Source organism: Ptychodera flava, chromosome 19 (genome assembly GCF_041260155.1).
Source record: "Ptychodera flava strain L36383 chromosome 19, AS_Pfla_20210202, whole genome shotgun sequence".
Lineage (NCBI taxonomy): Eukaryota > Metazoa > Hemichordata > Enteropneusta > Ptychoderidae > Ptychodera > Ptychodera flava.
This window is the reverse complement of record NC_091946.1, coordinates 2192346-2213455: the sequence shown is the minus strand read 5'-3', so window position 1 is coordinate 2213455 and position 21110 is coordinate 2192346. Positions and strand designations below refer to the sequence as shown.

The 21110-nt window shown below is 37.7% G+C and overlaps 1 protein-coding gene across 5 annotated transcripts in view; it reads right to left on the bottom strand.

The window, feature by feature from the left end:
• Positions 1 to 21110, bottom strand: part of LOC139118364 (histamine H2 receptor-like) — a 149433-nt gene that overhangs the window by 64694 nt on the left and 63629 nt on the right. For 3 of the 5 annotated variants that reach the window (XM_070681656.1, XM_070681655.1, XM_070681658.1), the window contains exon 2: positions 9473 to 9595. The exons of 1 other annotated variant lie outside the window; for it this stretch is intronic. The gene's annotated coding sequence lies outside the window, so the exon portion shown is untranslated. Of the gene's footprint in view, positions 1 to 9472; positions 9596 to 12998; positions 13099 to 21110 lie in introns of those variants that run through there. One more of the 5 variants, XM_070681657.1, reaches the window with a different exon arrangement.

The window sequence follows — 21110 nt, the reverse complement described above, 5'->3', positions numbered from 1 at the left end:
TTCTCCGAAACCAACATACCATCTGAACTGTAATTTCGCTCATATCATCATTAGTATATGATAAGTCATACAGTTTGGCGGCCATATTGACATTTGCGAAAAAAACCTACGATAACCATGGACTACACCCATAGCTTCGGCAAAACTAAACTGTTTTACAAAAATTCAACATGATAGAGGTTGTCTTGCATAACAAAGCACTTATTTATTGAACTATCTTTCCTCATTCTGGGAACCATGGCAACCGCTTGGGCCCCGCCAACGCTGCTTGTAGCTTTAATTTTCATTTGTGTCCCTCTAAAACCGCTTCCTACACTCAATTCTACCGTATCTGTTTTTAAATGTTCCTGTAATGCTGTATAGCTGACACTTTCATCTCTCGTTCCACTTCCCTTTCTTGGCAGGCGTATTTCTCTGCCATCCTCCCTCTACTACCTGTCCGCCTGCCTGTCAGTCTGCATCACCGCCGATCTGTTTGTCTGCGTGGCTGTCTCCATCAGTCGAAATTAGACTCTGATTCTGTCGCCTTGAACAAGGATTAGTCATAACTTATTAGTTGTTGATTTATAGTAAATGGTATAAATGTGATTATTCCTATTCATCAGTTAGATTAGTATTTGACTGTGAATGGAATCAAATTTGTAAATCGACTTGTTTTTATCGCCGACCGTTTTTGCTGACAGACAGGATAACGGTAATATATCACAGAAAGCAAAGTTTATTGGTGAACCATAAAATTTCAGACAATGTGACTATATCAGAATCAAGTTGGGGCTATGAATTTTATCTGATAATGCTACGTGATGATAGATAGAAAACCACAGAAAATGAATAAAAACAAACACGTGATCTAACAGCTTGCTATACCATGCATAAATAAATTATACATTTGTGAATTCACCATGTTGTACTCGCATGATAGGTATAGATTAGAAGAACTGACGCCACTTAGTGTTGTGACCTTGCTGATCTCTGAACAAGCATATCCGAGTCATTTGGTCTTTCATGACCTTAACAGCAAACCAATGTTTTCTGTTACTAGTGTTAGCGTACATACGTGAGGTAACGAAATGAAATTACTAGTAGATGGACATTGACTGACATCCTGGAAACACAGTAAACACATCCTGGAAACACAGTAAACAATATTTTGGTTCTGAATGCGGCCATCACTTTACGCTATCCAAATGATATTAGATGTATGCAACTTTGCATTCAATTGTTGCCGTTATAGTCAAATGCATTCATGGTAATGACGCATTCCTTAAACTACTAGAAGTAGCGGACAATTCTCGCACACGTACATCACTAATATACGTACATATACATACGTACACATATACTTACATACATACTGTATTTCCCTGGCTCAGTCCCCTATCTGTTGTCTGTCTGTCTACTTTAACGCACAGGCGTGTTCTTTGTCATAGTTAATGTATTCTCTATGAGTGTAGGTGTTCATTACTGTTCATCACATTGTTGGGCGTGATAGTGCGTAGCTTTCGATGTGAAATCCCTTTTCAGAAAAATTACAAAAACAAGAAAACAGAAACTGACTATTCCATTAGCATATTGAAGCATGGAGTAGAAAATGCGGTGAACGTCTGATATGTCACAAACTGACAGTGAAGGAGAACAGATGACACTGAAAAGGTCAGTTTGGATTAAATATCCGTCGATGAACATGTCAGATGGGACCCTTGATAAAGTAAACTTGCTCACTTGATTAAAGTCAACATATTGACGCCTGATAGCCCAGTTAGACACATCAGATACATAGATCACTCTCAAATCTCTCCGAGTATCGTTATAACGAGTTTATGCAATTGTGGTCAGAGGTATCGTTCACCTGCACTTGTTGTCATGAGGGCAGTATCCATTTTCTTTGACCTGCAGACTCTGTAGATGACATGTCTCTATGTCTTCGTTACTAGCACACACTCAATTTGTCAATATCCAGTCTTCGGATTCAATATCCGGGTATATGCTTTTCTATCCGTGATTTTGTCTGGTAATTGTCGACTGTCTGTTCTGGTTATTGTTAGTCGTCTAATTATAGAAGTTTAATGAGAATACTGAGTGTATTTTGTGCGTGTAGTAAACGCTATGTGTATAAATATTACACTGTAAAATTGAATGAGGAGTACAAAATATAATGTGATTTCAAAATTTCGCACATGTAGCAAATTATTAGACCATGTCTCGGTCCCCGAGTTGGCATAAAGTAATAAGAGAGTGTACTTCACGTTTTGGTCGTTGAAGGCTGTCTTGCCTTGGCATTTTGATGCGAAATTTTGCCCAAACTTTGATATCATGCCACTTTTAAGAAGTCAATTCAGTTAAGATATATATACGTAACAGCCATTTCGCAAAGAAAATCAATAATTTTGGTTTCGACTTCTGACAATCGTTGTCATCTTAAGATAGTTCGCGTCTCGAAATTAAAAGACTTAAACTTTTGTCCAAACTTTCCTCAATGAAACTTTCAACCATTCCCTTTCGAAATCAAGCAGGAAAGTCAGTGGTTACCATGGAAAACTTGGAACGAGAGAAACAAATAACCCAAGATTTACGACACTTGAAATTCAAAATGGTCACCATTCCTTGTTAACTCAATGCGGAAAAATAACATGTTAAATTTTCACGGTCAAACTTTACTCACTCAATCGAGTTTCAAAATGAGCCCCCAATAAGTGGTAAAAAGTGGTAGACCAAAAATGTATTGTACAAGTTTCACAGTTCGAATATTTGTCATCAAGGTGCATTCTAGCGTAAAGGGACAAAGTCGTGCTTTCGTGATCATTTTTGAAATCAAGAAAACGTAGAATTGTAGGTAAAGTCACTCGGTACATAAGTGCATAAGTGTCAAAAATTACCCCTTTGCTTAATGCAAACAGATGATTTCATTCTTGACTACAAATCAAAATGGATTTTTTCTTATTCCTGTATCTATGTTCAACCTTAATGCATGAGATCATAACTTTATGTAACAGTGTATGTTCAGTGATGCGTGATGAGAGTTGTGCATGGAACTTGATTTTTGGTACAGATCGTAAAATGTTTCACTGAATGTTTAATCTTGTCTGGCTGCGAGCAGAGTTGAGGTTTTGCAAAGGTAGGGCTCGAAATTAACTTTTTTCCCTGGTAGTCCTGTTGTCCCATTGGGCTACCATTTTTTGAAGTTGGTAGCCCAGCGACAAGGTCTGGTAGCCCATGCATGAACTGAAGAGGTTTTTTTCAAGTAAAGGATATTTTTATTTATATCTATACAATGAACGATTTATTTTGCATGATTCTATCCAGTAAGTGAATTTTCTAGTCATTTGACATCAATACCTGCAGATCATAGCCTTAGGAGAACGGTGACGCCTCAAAGTTTGATGGCCTACACAGTGAGGCTACCAACAATTCTCCATGATCTGTACACGCGGAGATCACTCACTGAACTGAAGGAAATTTCTCCTGTACACAGAACAACTCGGTCCATATTTCAAAATTCTGGCAACATAGTTCTGATAATCAGAATTTTCTGATTTCTCACTGTGAATAATGAGAAGATCGTACACTTCGGAAAGCGTAATTTGTGGATGGCCCGACAGTTTTTTCTTTGCAGTTTGAATAATTTTGTGTTTAATTGTGACTGATAAATTGTGATTAAATGACTATGAAAGTGAATTTTCATCGGCCATCATTTCCCGAGCCTGTCATCAAAGTACACCAGTTCAGATAATGATATGTTATTGAAAGTTTGTCACAACGAATTCGACATGTCCTTTCTGTGTCCAGCTGGGTTGACTGTACGAGCGTCGGTCATCTCACAGCGATCAACATCATGTCGCCCACTAAGTACTTTCATGTCCCAGGCTTTGGTAGTCCGTGTGGGCTACCATTTTATGGGTTTTGGTAGCCCCTGGGAAAAGTTGGTAGTCTGTGGACGCGAGACTACCGCTAATTTCGAGCCCTGAAAGGTGATGTGTCAAAAAATACCAACTACTTTTCATATCAAATAAATTCACGAAAAAAGCTCAAAAAGTGACTTTGTCTCTTTAATCTATATATTGACATATTTTATTTACTATTTATATATGCTTGCCAGGTCATTGTAAATATCAGCTCGTCTATCGATGGGATTGCCAAAATCTTCAATAAAAAAAATCATCTGTAACACCAGAGGCATAATGTCTTACACTACAAGGAATATTTAACAAGTTACGGATCATCATCACTTTAGGGAATCCATAATCGTCTCTTGGGGGCGCTGTATGAGTACGTCTCCAAGGGAAACATGAATGAAAACAACAATAAAAACGTATTTTGCAGTCCATCGTTGGTTTCGTGCATGATATACACTTCTTTCAGAACAACTTGCAATATACGAATACATTTCATCGTCCTATATGTCTGCATGAAATTTTGAAACTTATTTCGTTGTTTTTCTTTGAACAACACTTGAATGGAGAAGAGTTGGTATACAGTCATGATGTCTTCACTGAAGCTGAACCGAGAAATCGTGTATGGTGGCATTTACGTTTGACGATATGAAAATAATATAGTCAAGGAATTTCAAAACCGATAAAATTGAATGGGCATTTTTATCTTCTGAATGAGATATCTTTTCTTCCACCCAAAAAACCCTAAAACATACAAAACACAAATCCACCGATAAAAAATAAAAATAAAATTCTTTTTGCAATTTTTACTAGTACACGACAGGTTCTTTTGCCCCGGTCATCATTTCAAAATACACAATAGAGGTATCTTGATATTAGATCAAGTTTCAAATGTATATTTACCACACTATGACGAAAGCTTGACACCATTAAGCTGTGATCCAGAACGTTTTACCATTTCATAAGGGCGATTCAGCAGAAGCGAGGCGGCCATGGCGAATGGTCATCGATCGTAGAAACGTTCAGAAAACAGATTACGGTTCAGTCAAGTTAGAAATATAAATGATTGGTTTTTGACGATTGGATTTGCTCTGTCGATTATTGTTTGATGTCGGGGGATGGGGTTTGTTGTTGAAAGCAACGTATTTTGATAATCTATAGTGTCGTCATCAATGAGTCCATAATCAAACAATGAAACAAATTCGAGCAAGGTTTCATAGTTTAATATTTTATTTATCGAAGATCACTCTTTGGACATTTCTTGACCTAACTGAGTATTTTTTTTTCATTTTTTGTCAAACTTTCCTTTGATGGAGTTAATCTGACGGTAACGATCAATCAGATTCTCAGATGAATCGTGTTTGGGGGAGCTATCTCGTCGTTCCCAGAAGAACAAGCCAGGGTTAAAGGTTATGACCTTTGACACTGATAGTATTTTTTATGGCATCTCTACGAATGGAAATCTTCCTTTCTTGTGACGGTGAAAAAGATCCTTGCAACCTCCCTGTTGTCGTCATTGATATCTCCTCCTGTTTGTATGTAATGGTTTATTTGGTCTACCAGTGAATCAATAAACCCTACCAATCAGTAATCTGTGTGCAACCGACATCCCGTCTGTTGCAGGTGACTGTTGACATCGGTAAATTTCAATGTCAAAGGTCATGCACATGGTGTTTATCATATCGAAAGTGTGTTAATGTGCTTTCTGAAGAGCAGTGTCTGCTTGGTAAACAACAAGCTACAAGGTGAATCCCAGGGTATATCCCCTTCAAGTTCACAATATAACTAATGCAGATAAGGAAACATCTTTGAGTTCGGAGTATGATGACCGTGGCTAGTATATTCTCTGCGTTCAAACATTTGCTTTGTCTGAAAGAGGACAATACGTGACGCAGTATCCAGTCAGTTACTGCCTTTTTCATGTCAACTCTGCGCTGTGACTAGTTTGAGGGCAAGCACCTGTTTACATTCAGCAATTTTGTAGTTTTTACCTTGCACATACAGACTGCAAACTCGTAATGTATCCTTATACAATTATCCATAATTCTGCCGACTCATCGTGGTCGTTCAACGGCAGTGCAACATTTTACAAGTGGTATAGCCACAAACTGATGACGTCAAAATCGCCGTACACAAAACACAGACGCCCCGTAATTGCGGCACTGACTAACTAATAAGGTTAAAATAATATAAATTTGCACTTTCTTCAAATCACTGTCACAATTTCCGACTGCTTAGTTTTTGTATTGGGTGAAGTACAGTGGGGGCCAGGAATTGGGGTTAGCTGACCAAATTGTCGGAACTCCGCTCGCTTCGCTCGCTCCGTTCCGACAATTTGGTCAGCTAACCCCAATTTCTGGCTCCCACTGTGCTTCACCCGACACAAAATCAAGCAAATGAAGACCATCACAGACTTTTTAGGGTTAGGGTTAGTTAGTTCATGTGATCGAGGCAATAATTCCGTCTTATTCCGGGTTCAATATGTCCCCTCTCACGTTTTATTCATCAAATTTGTTGTCATCTACAAACTGACCCCGACGGCAATGGCCATATTGACCCCTTTTCAATATAGCCGTTGCCAAAGACAGCACACAGTTACATAACAGAATTCAGAGTTCATTCAAATGCAAATAATAATCAATGTGACGGTCAAAAAATCTTTGTATGTTTTCATTTGCATTACTTCTTCTACAGACTGAAAATCACACCTGTACATTAGTTCAAACTCTGTTATTGATTGGTTTAATTTTTTGTCCACAATTTTTTTTCCTTTATCTTTGCCATCATGCCTCCCAATAGATTTTTAGCCAGGCTGTATTATGGAAATTTATGAATACACGAATGTAAAAATAAACTCTGTAATAAATTCAAGTTCCGGAAGTTCAAATACAGCTTGAGCCGACATAGTTACAGACATTTGGTGATTGGAGTCATTGGTCGCAATATTTGTGCTTGCTTTTTAATTTCCGTTGACCGCCGTACGTAATGCCAATGCTTTATCGAATTGTTCCTTCAGGTTACAGTATTATTCTGATGAGTGACAGGGGCCTTATTCTTCGTTGTCCAAGTCTCCTCAGTTCTCTCATTTCACCGCTAATCATTGTCTTCATTTTGTGGATCCTAAAACCTTCGCCCACACCAACACCTTTGAAGGCATGTGGATGCATGCCATGCGAACTTGGATTGGCTTCACATCTTCAGACTTATTTCCAACTTATCTTTATAAGTTCATGTGACGGAGGCGTTTCGGCGATAAAGCTAAGGCGTGGATTTTACTTGTTCAACATATTTCAATTCTCTGTCCGTCAAGTTTACGGTCCCCTTCATCGATTCATTGCAACTCTGCACATAACACCATATTATCCAAATGTTTTGAGACGGTCTAAAAACTAATATCACGCCTAAGTTTACAACTAAGGAGGCCACTGCCGCTGATGTGTGATACTGGGAATGCACAAACCAGACGAAGTTTGTGCTTGTGACAGTGTATGGACCTTAAATTATTATATTTGCAGCGAATTTCGTTTGCTTCTGTACTTAATTCACTTCGTCGATGGGTGGAATTTTTTATGTTATTTCCGTGGCATATCCAACGAATTGTTGTTCACGTTTTCATCTACGATAGCAATGAAATATTGCATTTCATACATGTTGAGTGATGAACCAATTTTATATAAAAGTGTATCCTGTCAAAAACGAAACACACACCTTCCGTACTGTAAAAAAGGCAGCAAATGACAAATTCAATAATAATGTCAACACAAAGTTTTCAACATATAAAACATCCTCAACAAGTAACAATTTTATACTTTAACTGTGCAAATACAACAAATAATATGAAAAATATTCAAGCAATAACAAATCTGCACATACAACAAACACGACAATGCAGAGAAAAAATAAAGACAGGCAATAAAGCAATCAATGCAGAGGCATAATTCAATAAAAGAAGGAAAATGCGTAAAAGACTTTCAAATCATTACAAGTGAACATTATAAATTAATCAGTTCCTGCTTAGCATTATCATCCTAACGTTTATATAAAACACTGCATCCCTATCTCGCAACTTGTTCTCGTGGAGTACAGGTTATAGGTAGTGCTTCACATGCTGGAGGTGCTGGGTTCGACCCCCGGCAGCGGTAATAGTTGTTGTGTAAAAAAAACGTAACTAATAAAATAACACTTCTCTCCCTTGTCATTAATCAACCGTTGCTTCCACATAGGTATCAGGCTGGCTAAAGAAGACGTGGATAGAGTAATAGGATACTACAAAATGAGGGAATGGAGTGAAGATAGCAAAAAATTGGGACCCTTCTTTTCAATCATTTCCCCCTAAGTTTCCAAGCCCCATTCCTAACTCTTACCCCAAAATAATTTATCGCCCCTTTTAGAACGTAACCTTTGACCTCATTTCCATAAGTACGCACATCTTTGACGTCATCAGTTTGTGGCTATACCACTTGTAAAATGGTGCCAACGGCAGTGCAAAATCATGCGACTGCACTGTTTTCTGAGGATAATGAGGCGCTTGTGAATACACCTGATACACCTGTCATCGCCTATGTCAAAGACCGTTAAAGTGTTTGTTTGTTTTTCAGCACATGGCACGGACACCGCGATTCTGTCACAATGGCAAAGTGTATCAAGTCTAAGGGAACCTTACTCATTGTACATTATATATATCGGAAAATCCTGTTGTTTGTATTTTGACATTCCAACTTGGTAACCGCGAATAAGCACGATTTATGTAGTTTATCTCCTTTTTGTAAATCTACAATTGTGAGCCTGTAAAATTATCGATTCTTGATTACAATGGTACCTTCACTATTCTCAAAAGAGGGCAACACGATAGACCAGCCAATTACCCATGGCTGGAGGTAAACGAACTTTGACGTTTTCCATAATATTTCATGAAGACGTCGTCCATGATATCTCATGAAGATTGGATGTAGCATACTTGAAGTCATCGATTAAAATATGAATTGCAGGTTCAAGGAATATTATTTCATATTGAAAGCTTAACGCATTTTGAAGTTTAGGATTATAAAAACTTAGACTTATATGGTTTCTAATCCAACATTACTTTCATGTATTTTTAAGTGTGGTAATAGGGGCAAAATATTAAGGCCATCGGTTCTATTCAGTGCAATCTCTTGACACCATGAGGAAATATTAAAACTGAGTGATTCCGAAATCAAACTGACAGAGACCGACCTATCCTCGGCACCAATCAAGTTCTGCCAAAGACATCGATAGGATCCCTGCGACTATACTCTACTTGTAAAATATACACTGCACTTTTTGTGACGAATCAGTTTAACGATATCATCAAATGATTTTTCACGTTAAAACATCGACAGTATGACAGGCAAAGCTTTCTCCTTGATTAAAATTCGTGATGGGATTGTTAATTTTAGTTGCAGTCGATTCATTTGGGAAAATTTAGTTCTGACGGCATCGATTAATACAAGATGTTTGGACTCTTCTTTCTTATCTATTTTGAACAGAGTAAATTCCCCAATGCCACACAGTGCATCAGTAATACAAAATAGTTCAGATTGAGAATAGTGTAGGAGACTCACCATCTGCTCGGATAGTTGATTACTGGAGCAGTTCTTGAGGTAAACCAAATCTTGTTTGAACCTCTGACAATTTTCGGAATCTTCTGAATACAGTCCAAAGTCGGCAGCCAATACAAAATTCACCTGTCATAAAACCAGCAGGGCGTGATTTGCTGGCTTTCAAGTTATTGTTGGCTGTAGCTATCGTATTAATCACATGTTTCTACATACAGCCTGAGAGAGATTTGACACGTTTATCGTCGAGGACACTACAACGCGCCAATCTCTTTACAGGCATCTGCAAAGAACAAATACACCGCATTCACTGGTGGCCGTGAGGGTATCTGAATGTATCCAATAGCAACATGGGATGCATCAACGTGTACACTGTATGACTGGAATTACGAAAACATTGGCATGTGAACCCCGATCATATCAAGAACTCGTAATCCCACAATACCACGGCGATAATATTAACATTGATAATAGCTACCTGACATCCATGAATATTCCGCCACACCTTTGGGAATGACCCGTAGCGCTGCTTGTAATATTAAAACATCTGACTAAAAATAGCCGTGAAACTGTATCCTGGGAATGTACAACCATGATATATATCCTCGTGTCCAGACTACGTTTACATTTTGGTGTGTTGACGATGAGATTAGACTCTGTGGGTCATGTCGGGTCAAATCTGACTCAGTAGAATTGTAATTTGGTACAAAGCACAGCAAACGAATAGGATTAACGAAACAAACAAAACAATCCAACAATGCAACGCAACAGAAAGTATAAAGTTTTTTCTATATTTCTTTTTTTCTTGTTTTAAATGATGTGGCCTAGGCCCATTCAAAGGTGTGCGAACACAATGACATAAGGTACATCGTTAGATTACCAAGCTATTACGGAAGATTTTTTTAGACTTTCAATGGTCGACGTACAACAGTGACTATTTATCTCAAATGTAGTTGTAGGGGTTTCCTATGCTAAAAGAGCAATGATCGGAAAATTGCTTTTACACGTTTTAAAGAATAACAGCAGAATATTACTTTGCTGGAAAAATTTCAACTTCTTTAATACGGGCTGTGTTCAGACCAACTTGTTTGAAGTGATTTGATGGCCATTAAAGGTTGTCAATCTCTTAACTTCTGCGTCCATTTCATGTTGATATTGTCTTTTTTGAGATTAAAATTAAAAACACTCGGTTGGTTCAATTCATTGCAAATAAAAGTTACAGAAATATTGACGAATTTGCTTTGTGAAGTAGTGACGTTTATAACATCTTCAGTGAAATACATATCAAAAAATGAAACACAGCAAAATATTTCATTTATGGATTGCTTATCTACCTCTTACAAGTAATGGTTTTTGTTATCACAAGATCATCAAAAAGATATGTGGCTTTCCAAAAGCTTTTATTTATTCATGTATTGGATCCATTATCTAACAGTGGGAAGGCCAATTACTGGATTAGTTACCCACCACTGGGTTTGAGAGAAGCCATGAGAAGTGCAATGTTTTGTTATGGGGCAGAACGCAGGGTATCGAACTCATCATCCTCAAGTCATGAATGCAATGCCCCGCTGGGCACATCTCCATCATGCTTTTCACTCGAAATAGGGTTTGAAAAGTGAAAGAAAGTGAAAAACTGATCGTCATGTTAGCTCAGAAACATGGAGTTTTTCATAAACAGCGTGTCATTGTCCGTTTATGTGATTTTTATTCCAAGCTGGACTTCACAGTTTTTGGAATGAAAGAATTATCCAAACTCAATAAGGCCAACATTTATTCTTTACAACATTTCATACACGGTGTAAAATTCTACAGACCCTTTCCTTTCATCGGAAAAAATTACCGTATTTAGATTTCATGGTTTCATTCTTTCACTTTTAACAAATACCATATCATAGATGACATACTGTCAGTGACCCATGGTTGACAAGCTCATATTAACGAATTTAATTGTGTCAGCTGTCGCTTAGCAACAGCTGTGTCTCCTAAATGACATAGCTTTCAGTTTATGCAGAGTATCAATCATAAAATGACACATCGGAATGCACAGAGATTTTCTATAGCCCTAGGCGGCAATAATTGAACTGTTTCGTGTACGCAACGGTCATGGCGTAGTAAAACGTTAGATTTACGGAAGGAAAGTATTTCAGTATTATACTTGTCACAATGCTTTGTTCATTTGCCGAAGAAGGAATTTCTTATGATATTATAAATCATCATTAGGAAGAAAAACCTTAGAATTTTAATAAAGATACAGCTGATAGTTACCACAACTGAAAGAAAGACGTGGCATAGATAATTGAGTAAAAACAAATTTTCATCGATAAATAATGGTTTTATTCAGCCCAATATTTGGTTCATATTTAAATTACCGTCACGACACAACAGTTTTTAATACTAGCGACGTATCTTTTAATTTTTATGGAGAATCTAGGAAGTATGAAAATGATATTTTCTTTAACATGTACCCTAGCAGCAATTTCGATGGGGCAGTGCTTTAAATTCAATTTCCATTGTAACGAAAATGAGCGGCCTCGTAAGCTGTTCATAATCCTCTCAGAGTTTATATATGTCACAGATATAAGCTTGTGGGAACAATTGAGGTAATGTCACGGACCTATGTGAAACAATCTAGGTGATGTAACAGACCTATGGAAAGCAATCGAGCTGATGTCACAGATCCATGAGAAACAATTGAGGTGATGTCACAGACCGATGGAAAACAATCGAGTTGATGTCACAGACCTATGGGAAACAATCAAGGTGATATTACAGATCCATGGGAAACAATCAAGTTGATAAGGAAAACTGGATGATTGGTGAAATTGAAACATTTAGAAGGCATCGAAATTTCATACCGGTACAAATGCGCTGACTCTACACCCTTACGCGGTCTTTATGTCTCCTCAGTGAGGAAGACAACCTCTCACTAAATTGAAAGCTGATGCAGAGAAATAGCGCTGTACACATTGCTCCGACAATCAGTCAGTTTTAGCTAAGACCATTTTACGTTTCACATTTCATGTACTTGGGTATGAAAGGTAAAAGCAGGAATAAGTAATTCTATTAACATATTGACTTGTATGGGAGTCACGAAAACATTTTAAAGCTTAAACGCTGTGCTCTATACAGTTACTTTTGAAATTAAGTCAGATGATGTGTTGATATGAAATAACGAGAAAAGGTCAAGATTTTGAGCCTTAAGACTATCGGGCCCAGCCTGGGATAGTTTCTAATGCTGTCTGGGGGTGCATTAATTAAAATACTGATAGCTTGAGCAATGTCAAGTTGTTATAAAGTTTGACTTGATTCAGTTAATACCCGACTTCTTCTAATATTTGCTATAAAGGGTCAGACATTATTCCGTACAATTATGGAGGTTACAGGCTAGTGGAGGACATCCACTGTTATATCGTTGAAGCCCCTTAGTGCATCAGGACGAACTATGTCACTTGAAATACCATAGATTCTATGGCATTACATGTCAGTGGCGTCCACAATGAGAGTATGTATATCAAAGAGCGAAGAAACATACCTTCGTGTACAGCATTTTGGAGCATAGTTTTGATTTGAGAAACACAGTGCGAAAGTGCACGACGACAGAGTGCGAGTGACCTAGGCGGACAGACATCTGCATAAAGACCGGCATCTGTGCAGTTAGAGGGCGAACAGACATCTCCACACAGACCAACATCCATGGAGTTAGAGGAACGATAATCGGGGTATTATGCGGCCAATGTACGAATGCTATTGTAGCGTTTATACACAGTAAGAGACACTGAGGCAGACAGATGTCAAAGAATGTAACAATACAAACAATGACTGCCTGGTCTAAGGGAAATCTTTATCTCTTGATCATCCGCATCGGCATTACTTTTACGAATGTTCGAATCATACATGTCATCGAAAACTCCAATTTTATGTACAATTCTGATGATGGCGATCACTATTTTAGTTTAAGACGAATAGTCAAACCATGGTATATACAGGGCAGTTGCTTATACTCATCACAACACTACGCAATATTTTGGCAAATTTGTTTTAGCGGTACATCTTCCTTCGACGTTAAAGTGTTATCCTCCTTGCAGAGGTTTTATGTGACATCATTGTTAAAGCCCAGATGATTTAAACAGTCTGAATTTTATAGCGTGCGAATGAATTTGTGAAATCCCCAGACCTTTCATGATTTAACGATCCCCCGCAGCGGACGTAGCTTAGAGACTGTATCTCAGATATTCATTGCCTTAGTTGAAGCCATAGCTTGTACCTTGGAAGATTCTGAGCCGTTTAATACTAAAAATAGTATGGAACACTATGTACGGAGAAAACGTCGTCACCTATCTATGCAGAACAAGCAACTGTACCTTATATAGTTATGCTCTTTACTTAAAATGTTATTTCTGATAAACAAGGCACTTGATAAACCACAGGTAATGGTGTTAATCTAACATTATGTTCAACCCATCTTAAACTAAAATCGATCGGAGAAATGAAAATAAAAATATGGTTCCACAAAATTCGTGGAATCGCCAAACATGAATTGGTAGAACTTTCACATTTCTTATTCCACGGTGTGTGATAGAAATTTAAAATAATGTTGGCGAACATTTTGATTTTCAAGGAATAATATATGCCTTGACTCGGAGTTTACGAGAAGGGTCATTTTTCCCATCTACCGACACTGGTCACCGTCCTACGTTTGTGACAGGCCATGTCTAGTGCAATGCTTTAACGAAATGTTACCATTCACCTGGTCAGTACATCGTACCTTGTAATGTGTCAAGTGATCAAATGATTATAAGTTGTATTCCGAGAGAAGATATTCAGTGAAATTATAACTCGTAATGGAACGCACAGCACTGCGAAGCTGTGAGACGAATCTTCTTGCTCAAGAATCGAAGTTGTTGGCACGGAACCGTTAGTCATTATGACACCATGCAAGCTTAGAAGCGTCCGCGGAATGTAACAATGCAGACTATCTTTGAGTAATTCCCTTAAAGTCTTAAAATAAATCTTGTCTTTCATCCAGCAACCATCCACAGGCTGTGCATTGAGAAGACATCTATTTTTAGAATTACAACAACTCGTTGAAGAAGGACTATAATTTGTCTATTTGCCGATGATCGGCGAACCTAATCAGGTTTTCTATTCACACACAAGCGTATAATTTTGTACAATACTTGGTCCTGTGACTCGGTAGAAATTAATGGCGCTTTCAATTAATGTTATGTGATGGACTGCGCTCAATAATGTTCACTACAAAGGTTGCCATGGAAACTGTTCGTAAACATAACGGTTTTAACAGCAAAGGATGATTTCATGGTACAGTAAACAGCACGGCTTTGTTGAAAGCGATCCATTCACCTGGTGTTAAAAAGACAAAATTTAAGAGTTTTTTCTACTGATTTGTTATCTTGGATGACCCTTTGCAGGCCTTCACGCTTCAATGCTCAGATTCTATCCATACTAACTCACAATATAGATCTGCGCATGCGCTGATACAGGTAAACAGTTTCCTTTGAAACTTCCGTTACACTTACGGACGATATACGAATGAATGGCAAGACGTCATCAGTTCGATAAAGTCGATATTCTGTCTATTTTATGAATACATGGACAAGAATTTTCGTAGAGTAGATGACAGAAAGGACTTGCCCTGAAATGAGTACCAATAGAGTCAGTTTTGAATTAATAACCTCTGTCACAACCTTGTAAATTAAGGTTATCGGTAAGTGTACATGGATATAAAAAAGACTAACTGTTTCTATTCATGCTTCCTCGTCTTCTCCCTCCTCCCAATCACTATCATCATCTGGTAGTTATTGCTTCACTGTTTGTTACTGTCACATTTCCATCACTACGATACATTTTGGCAAATTAAATATTTCACTAAAGGTCAGACTGGGCTAACACTCAACGCAACAACCTGTAGGCTCACCGTGAACCAGATTTTTGGGCTAAAATATTGAAACTAGGATTACAGATTTGCAAAAATGAAAATTTCTCAAACTTTACAAATACTTTAAAATATGCCAACTTCTAATAGCAAGTTCTGATATCATTACATGGACATGTTTTGATCGGAACAAGTACCAGGGATTATAGGTAGTGATCTGTTTATTGCAGAACAACTCGAGGGCGGGTGGAAGCCTGCAAGTTGGGTCAGTGTACCATTACAACAGAACCATTGTCACCTAGTTACAACTTCTATTGCCTGATTGCCAACAGCCTTTGAATCGTTTTATTTATGTTTTGGAGCTAACACAGAGAACCTCCACCGTAGAGATTCATTGCACCTAACACAGAGAATCTCCCCTGTAGAGATTCATTGCATTTGATAGATTCGTCTCTATGACTACCGGTACCAGTCTTTCTCCCCACGTATACAAATCAACAAGACTTTGTGGGAGTGTTTTTCCATGTACAGACCTCTCTCAAAGAGGACGCAAGTTACCTTTCCCAAGGTTACCAGTCTCTCTCACCACGTTTCTGCGAGCATTGGTGCACGTCTCTGTCGCTAGGGATATGAACAACCATGCAGAACACGGGTACGCCTTATTGCTCTTTGTTGAGTGTATTGTGCTCGATTCGTCACGCATCAATGATCAAGTCATGCGACGAATAAAAACAATTTGTACCAATGATGTGAAGTCAAGAAAAAAGCCGTGACTTGTGCAGCAGCTTGTGAAGACAAGTAAACATTGAAAGAGAACAAAAAGTCAGTTTGAAGTCAACTTAAATTTAAGCGAAAGAACCTGCACATTGAGTTATGCTCGACGCAGTGCCTGCGCAGTAATTTCACAAATGCAATAATGTTTACTTTCATCAAATTGATATTGATACAATGCGCTAGTGCAAACATTCTACATATTTCAAACATGCTTAGATCATTATTTCCCAATTAAAGGTGAAATGAAAAATGAGACAATAGAAGATTGCCAGTACATCTCATACACAACCATCGTATCCATTTACACGGGCATCATGATCGGTGAAAATTTAATTTCCGAGAGAACATTTACTGTGCGCTGAGGAAGAAAATAATCTGGGAATCTAGTTTGCTTTTCCAAACGCAAACACATCTGTCCTAGTTAAAGGCATTTCATCAATTGGAGCTGTCGTCATCAAGCTTGTTTCTCACACGCAAGATAATCTCATTAACATACGTATTCTTTGTGAACTCATTTCCGGAAGGAAAACGTATAACATTCAATAGTTTCTAGTCACAATGTAAATGAACATTTTCTTCTCGGTAAGAATGCTCCCATCTTTACGAAATTAATTAAGTAATTAAGCATGCAATTGCCAAAGTTTTGCACAGACTATGAATATTTAATACTCTATAACTTATAGCGAAATTGCTCTCATGTACACGTCTTGTCTGCTTGCCAGTTGTGTGTCTCTGTCTCTGTTTGTTTGTTTGTTTGTTTGTCTGTCTGTCTGTCTGTCTCTCTGTCTGTCTGTCTGCCTGTCTCTCTGTCTGTCTGTTGACGCGATATCTCAAGAACGGCTGATAGTATTGGAATGAAATCTGGTACATAGATTCTCTTAAAGAATGGAAAGAACTGGTTGTTTTTGCTCGCTTCCATAATTAATGATTTTAGAAAAAAAAACGGTTATATACATGAAGAAAGACTACAAATGTTGATCACACTAACATATATTATCAGCAGCTATTAAGGGATGACATGAAAGTTAATTACTAATTTGCATATTTGATGAATCTTCCTAATTAGGACTATACATCTTGATTGCCTCAACCAAACTTGACAAAACTTGCTATGTTCATCAAAGATACTATGATCCTATAGCATTTTTACTTCATGTAATCTCCAATTTTCATATTTCATGAACTTTCTTTATTAGGGATATATATCTGGATTGACTCGTATAAAGTTGACGAAACTTACTATGTACATTGAAGATACAATGATATAACATAAGTGAAATACATTTAGCATTTTTACTTATTTTGCATATTTAATGAACTTTCCTAATTAGGGAATATACATCTTGATTGACTTGATCAAAGTGTACGAAGCTATGCTATGTTGAAAGTTGATTTAGCATTTTTAGATAAAGTAGTTACTGATTTGTATAACGAAGTTTCCTAATCAGGGATATATATCTGAATGGAATCGATAAAAGTTGACGAAACGTGCTAATTACATTGACGATCCTATGATATAACATTATTAAAAGCCATTTAGCACTTTTACTTCAGCTAATTATCACTTTGCATATTTAATGAACTTTTCTAATTAGGGATATATATCTAAATAGACTTGACACAAGTTGGCATTTTCAGTTCATATGTGGTTTGTGAGCCAGCCGGCCAGGCGTTCACAGGGTTAGCGCCATCACTTCTCCAGGTCGGTAACTCGATAACATCAAACGCGTCAACATATTGGACATTAACTGATACTTTATGGCGAGACATTCCTTTGGAAACACTTTGCCGTTTATTTCATCTATGCAATCTCTGTATCAGAATCCCCCTTCACTAACCACAGCTTGACTTGTTGGTCTTATTCCTGGCCTGTGATTAAATTCATATAGTGTTTTTCGAAAGTTCACATCATCTGAAGGAGACGTTCTTTGTCATGCAGTGAATGCCGTTACTTCTGCCATCTGCGTCCAATAAGTCGATGCGTACTATGGCCGATGAAATCCCGAATTCATAGTTTATGGAAATCATAGGAAACCATACAATAAGTGCGTTTGTGCCATGAACAATAAAATGGCTTTTACAGTCGGTTCGCAGACTTAAAATAGCTTAGCCCGCTATTGACAGCATGGTTACAACTTTATCGTTTTATTACACGGCGTACAATACAAGGACGTTTATATACTTTCTATCATATCGGTGGCATCTTAGTCAGGAAAAGTCTCCGTACTGCGCATGCACGATTTTGTTCCGTCGGTAGTACGCGTCTCGAATGAAGGACTTAAACTTGAGAGCTGACATTCAGCATGCAAATGTTGGTACTTGAGAATGGCCCTTTAAAAATTTGAGCTAATATAAAAGTCACAGCATCCTGACGACAGCTAGAGAAGTCCCATTCGAAACCATCAAACATTTTGTTCTATGCTATTCGAATGATGTCAGATCAAAGGATATAATAAAACTACTGCCGTCGACAGGTTGCGGTTAAATATAGAAATAAACGTCTCCACAGAGATGAAAAGTTTGGCATATAGCTGTTGATTTTAAATTTACGCCACGAAAGAGAGCACGACATTCGGAAGTCCCGATTAAATTGTCCCTCAGGGATATCATGTGTTGTATTGGCAAACTGCCAAGGTTAATCGGTGATCGTAAAATCCACTATCTCGGGTAAAATTTATTTCTAGACTGACAGCTCAATTTAAAATAGAATAGTTTTGATGATGTTCCAATTTGCCGGATTGTCTCCATTGTTCGGAAAGTCTTTCATTGATACGTGTCGTTGCAAACTGACAATACCCTAAGGTGTGTTTGTGTTCAGGTTGCGTGACCAAGCCACTGGCGCTACATTGCAGATGTGTTGTTCATAACGTTCAAGCAAAAACTTTTCAACAGTCAGGATTGAACATTTTGTAACGAAACTCTCCTCTGCTTGTTCGTGGCTTACAAACACTATGTAATAATAGAGTTTGTCAGATTATTAAACATCCGTTTTTGTGAGAAGGTTAATTGGTATGTGTTTTATTCAATGTATTTCCCATGTAATGGCATTAAAAGTCGATGGAGTTCGATGAATTGTGAAGCTTTTGATTGTTTATCGGAAATCGTTGTTTGTACGTATTTGCCTATGTTGATTTTATTTGAATTATTCACTGTACAATAGTTTTGCAAAAGTATTGGTTAAACGATTGACTGCAACTTGTGTTTGTAATTTTATTTTGGAAACCACTACGTTAAATGTCGCATTAACGGTATTTACCGCGGCAGCGAAAAAAAACAAATCAACTGTATTATCTTTGGTACTTTGAGACAAAACTAGCTTAAACAGGATACGGAATGAATTCGTATGGAACGGTAGTGGCAGAACAACAAATGTAATTTAGATACTTTGTGAAGGACACAGCAAGGCAGGCGGAACAGATGGACTCTGGGTAACGGAAGGTTATGCTGTAAGCATGTGAACGACCTTGTCATCTGGCAATCAGTGATAAAACAGCTTAAGACAGGTTGGGTTTGATGTATGCTGGAAACTATGAGAGAAATATGCACGATACTCAGGTTGAAAAGTCGTTAAAATGACCAACGATCCCTGACAATCGGACACCTATGAAAAGGTCTTCATTTTATTAGCACATCTCTCGCGAAATATATTGTACTCCCTTGACCCCATGCTGAAGTATGGTACACACAGTGGCAACTATCGTCACCGCAGTTGAATTATTTGACAGTCTAGCTGTCTTCTCGGCGTGAGCGCACGCCACACTTAATTACACTTATTTTTGGTACATCGTCGGCCAGGGTTTATAGTAGAACATTTTCACGCGGGAAAATATATATTTCATGAAGAGAAAATGCAGTGCAAGGGCCCGTCGGGAGAGAGTGTGACAATTTTGAAAAAAAATAATCATTTTGATGCCCATAGGCAATGTAATAAATACAATTACTGAAATATGTTTTATTTTTAAAGTACGCAATTTTTAATTTTTTAAAAATTATTCTTATGCCATTAGGTGCAATCTGAGGAAGGAAAATTATTGTTGACAATATGTTCGATTTCCGAGATAATTCAAGAGATATGAAGAGTACGAGAGGGGTATGTCTTCTCGTAAGCTAATTTAAAAAAAATACCATTTATGCACTTAGTGCAATCTGAGAAAGGCAAGTGCTGACAAGGCAAGTTATGTTTTCGCATTTGGTTTTGGCCGAGTGAGATTTTGGCTGAGGTGTTACGACCTCCAGGCTCCGTTTTCATTTTGTCTGTTAGGTCGAGCCATTGTATGGGGGCTTTGCTAATTTGCATCAGAGCAGCAATGTTTCGTGCCTGTCCCAGTCTTTCTCCTATTTCACCTCTCTTTATCTAATCATCATCTATTGATATAGATATTTCTTTTTGTAGCTGTGTTGTCCAAGACTCAATGGGCTCATTGCATGTGATGATAGACATACACTTTTCTATAACGGTAACTAGAATTATTTGTACTTAATTGACTTTTGGGATAGCTGTAGTTCATAGTCGTCTATCTCACCCTGATATACAGATCGCATTGCAGGAAGGCTAGTAAATGTGGCAGCTGAAATTAAAAACTTCGCAAGAAGCGAACCCGATCATGTCTGCCAATATCTTCTTTGCATATTTTGTACCCTGATGTTCATTTTGTGTTGCTTTTTATCTCGAAAACGAAACAATTGTCTGTTATTCTGGTCACTAAGCGTAATTTTGTTTCATATTGACTTCGACAAACAATAGCAGAGCAATTTATATGTCGCTTCGTTTCCAATGTCGTTTTGATGTTGACAGATTCTACGTATTTACAGGAATAAAACTGTTTGCTAAGATTTAAGCTGGTCGCTGATGTCATTTGGTTTATAGATTCTTCATGACATGGGACCTCGTTTTCTTATCAAAAGTAAATATTCCTAAAAATACCATTTGAAGTTACATTTCGTCATCTATCTCGTATTTACAATTGATAGCCAATG